The following is a 4,253-nucleotide window of genomic DNA, read 5'->3' on the forward strand; positions in this document are numbered from 1 at the left end:
ATCCATTCATAATATGGCGGGGTGCTGTGCTCACCAGGCATGTGGTAGAAAACGTAGAGTTTGCTGGGGTAGATTGCATAATTGTCATCTGTATTATTACAGACTGGGCCAGGGCCTCAAGGAACAGTGCAAGGAGGGAATAATCGCAGGATATCCTTCGAAAAGATAAGATCTGAGGTCCTAAGTCTGAGCCACTTAGGTTGGGTGCCAGAGGCAAAGCAGAGGAAGGAAGGAGGTTTGAAGGCCTGGATGGAGAGTGAATAAGGCCATATCATTCAAGACTTGGTCACACCGAATAATCTGGAGTTTGAAAATTAAAGTGAGTAGGTACTGAAGATGTCTTAAGCAAGGGCTCTAACCAGGAGCATCAACCTCCTAGACAGGCTCTCACTCCCACTCCTCATTTCGATAGCCTCACTGCTACTACAGTGGGTTTTTGTTTCTGTTTTGAGACGGTCTTGCTGTGCAGTTCAGGCTGGTATTGAATTTACTATATAGCCCAGGCTGGCCTGGAACTTGCAGCAATCCTCCTGCCTCAGCCGCCCAAGTGCTGGGATTACAGGCATCTACCACACCATACCTGGCTAGTATTACTATTTTAATGTTCAGTTCTTATTGAAAGGAAACATACACGTACAAGACGATAACCCAGAAATGCCTGTGACAATGGGGCATTGGGTAGCACTCTGGGAGGCTGAGGCAGGAGGAGTGAAAAGTTTGAGCTCAGCCTAGGCAATTTAGCAACCACCTGTCTCCAAAAAAAAAAAAGTAGAGGTGATGGAGCACTCAGTGTAAAAGCCCTGAGTTCAGTCCCTGTCAGAACACACACACACACACACACACACACACACACAATGCGCACATCTTTAACCCAGAACAAAGGTTTTACTGGCAGATCATGACCTCACAAAAGTGCATGTCCACAGCAGGAGATGTTCGTCACAGTGTCGCGTTGAAAGTATTGCCTTATGCCAAATACGTAACCACTTGTGTGAGAAAATATCCAACAAATATGGCAAAATACCAACTGTCTTAGACTGTTTGTGCTGCTAAAACAAAATACCATAGACAGTGGCTTACCAACAACAGAAATGTGTCTCTCACACTTGTGGAAACTGAAAGTCCAAGATCAAGGAACCAGCAGGTTGAGTGTCTGAAGAGTCAACTTTAGTACATTCTCACATGTGGGAGCGATAAGGCTACTCCAGGGTCTCTTTCGTAAGAGCACTAATCCCATTGGCAAAAGGCCTCACCTCCTAATGGCACCACACTGGAGATGAGGTTTAACGAGGAATTTTGGGGTTACATGCAGATCACAGCATGAACAGTGCTTCAAATCAGTACGAAAAACACATCTGGGACTGAGGGTGTAGCTCAGTATTAGAACACTTGCTTAGCATGTCCTGGATTTGATCCCAAGTACTGTGCTGCCATAGAGAAAAAAGCCCAACAAACTCAACAGAAGCCAGGGCATGGATGGACAGGTGATTAAGACCGGGGACCCGAGTGATCACAAAAAAGATGTCCAGTTTCATCAATCGAAAAAAGACAAAATACCACTTTTTGGCCATTGACAAAGTTGATTTGGTAAAGGATCAGACACTCTCCATGAACATTAGAACAGTGGTTTAGCACTTTCATGATAGTTTGTATTATGTTTGTGATGCAGGGGATTGAACCCAGGGCCTCACTGCTAGGCAAATGTTCTACCACTGAGCTACAAACCAGTAACAACATGTATTTTAAATGTCCGATCCTTTTTGGGGTTTTTTGTTGTTGTTGTTGTTTTTGTTTTTTTGACACAGGGTCTCACTATGTAGTTGAGACTGACCTGGAACTCACTATGTAGCCCAGGCTGGTCTCGAACTCACAGCGATCCTCCTGCCTCAGCCTCCAGAGTGCTGGGATTATAGGCGTGCGCTACCATGCCCGTCAATGTTCAATTCTTTTGACTCAAATTCCACTTCTAGAAAATTATCCCTACAATCACATGTACATACACACTGTCACTGGAATATTATTTAAAGAAAATAAATCTTTTGATAAGGAAGTGGCTGACTACAAAGGTAGATTCACACAAAATTTTTGTGGACATTAAAAATAATCAAAAAAATACAATCAGGGTGTAACGGTAAAGAAAAAAATGATTACGCATGGGGCAGAATCAAGCCATGAAATGGTGTTTAGTTGTTTCGTTTGATCCTGTTTATGAAACTCCATACACAGTGATATGTGTATATAGAATATTATTCACAGTGGTTAGCTCTGAGGTGTGGAATTTCAGAGGTCTTTTATTTTGTGCAACAGATTTTTTTTCTTATAGGCAGATATTGATTTTCCTTTTTCGTTTTTTTCTTTCTTTTTTTTGGTGATACTAGGGATTGAGGTCAGGGACATTCTTCCACTGAGCTACATCCCTGGTCCTTTTTTTTTTTTTGTTTTTTTTAAATGTTATTTTGAATCAGTCTCACTAAATTTCTCAAGCTGGGCTCAGACTTGCAATCCTGAGTAGCTAGGATTACAGGCAGGAGCTGCCACAGAGGACTTTGATCTTCTAATGTAAAAATATTTTACAGAAAATAAAGCAATGAAATAATAAAATAATGGCTAAGTTGAATGTTCATGGAAAAGCCAGGCATGGTGGTACCTGTAATGATAGCCCTTGGGGGCGCTAAACCAGAGGATCTCAAGTTCAAGACCAGCCTGGACTACACAGAGAACTCCTGTCTCAAAAAAAAAAAAAAAGAAAAAAAAAAGTTCACAGAAGGAAATAGTCAAAAGATAAAACTAAGTGAAAAAATAAAACCTCGTTACAAAATTACGTAAAGGACGCATTTTTGCTAAATACATAATGAGAAAATATTTGGTATGATAATGAAATCCTCCTGCTCCTCACCCCCTCAAATGCCCTAACCTTACCAGAAGGTTAGCAGTGGTTCATTTTCAGCGAGTCAGTTTTCTTTTCCATTGTGTTTCTCATTTCTAGGTTTTGTGTATCCAACATATTATTTGCATAGGGCTGGGAGTGGGAAATAGAAAGGAGTTGCCCAGCTAAAGAGATCTGTACATGCGAGCTCCAGGCCTGGCACCCCAGTGGCCTGGTGCTGTGGGGCAGCCTTTGCTGGGATGTGGCGAGGTCTCGTCCTTGGCTGAGTCCCCCCACCTCCCTGGGTGGTTTGCCATGTGGGGGTGGGGGGAAGAAAGCAAGGATTTAGTGCCCTCCTCAGAGTGGTACCGTGAAACTGTTTATTACTAGAAAAGAGTTCTCTCCCAAGCTCAGCCTGAGGCATTTCCTGGAGTCAAGTTCTGAGAGTCTTTTGAGTTAGCAAACCCGGAGGACTCCCACCTCCTGCTCCGAGCAGGAGTCAGGAAAAGCTGAGAGTGTGGGGAACAAACCAAGCAAGTTCCAGAAGGTCTCTGAGATCGTCCTCTGAGAAATTAGCATCCTGCAGAGCTCTGAGCAAGCAGAGTATTTGAAGAAGGCTTTTTTCTTTTTCTTTTTCCTTCTTTTTTTTTTTGGTGGTGGTGGGACACCGACCTCAGGACCTTGCGCTTGCAAGGCAGGCCGAGCCCCACTGAGCTAAATCCCCAGCCCTGGGCTAAGTATTTGAGCTGATATCCTATTCCCCTGGCTTCTCTTGTGTTCAGAAATACCCCTCTACGGCTGGCCTTGTGGCTTAGGGGTAGCGTGCTTGTCTAACATGCACAAGGCCCTGGGTTCCATCCCAGCACTGTAAAGACCTCTTCAAACTTGTCAAAACAGGCCAGGTGTGATGACATGCCTGTAAATGCACAACTCTGGGAGGATGAGGAAAGGAGAATCAAAAGTTCAAGCCCAGCCCAGCGAACTTAACAACATAGGAAGACCACTTCCCAAAATTAAAAAAAAAAATTTTTTTTTTTTGAGAGTCTCCTATGCAGTTCAAGTTGGCTTTGGACTCAAAACAATCCTCCTGCCTCAGCCTCCTGAAGGCTGGGATGACAGGCTTGTGCCACCACACCAGGCTTAAAATAAAATATCTTAGTTGTTTTCTTTTCTTTTCTAGGCAGGGTCTTTTTTTTTTTTTTTGGTACTGGGGATTGAATTCGGGTCCTTGAACTTGTGAGACAGGCAGCAGGACCACTAAGCTAAATCCCCAGCCCTTAGGCAGGGTCTTGTTATGTAGTTTGGCCTGGAATTCAGAGCAGTCCTCTTGTCTCAGCCTTTCTAGTGCTGGAATTACAAGTGTACATCATGAAACCCATCTACAAAA

Source organism: Fukomys damarensis, unplaced genomic scaffold, assembly GCF_012274545.1.
Source record: "Fukomys damarensis isolate Sample0158 unplaced genomic scaffold, DMR_v1.0_HiC HiC_scaffold_12, whole genome shotgun sequence".
Classification (NCBI taxonomy): domain Eukaryota; kingdom Metazoa; phylum Chordata; class Mammalia; order Rodentia; family Bathyergidae; genus Fukomys; species Fukomys damarensis.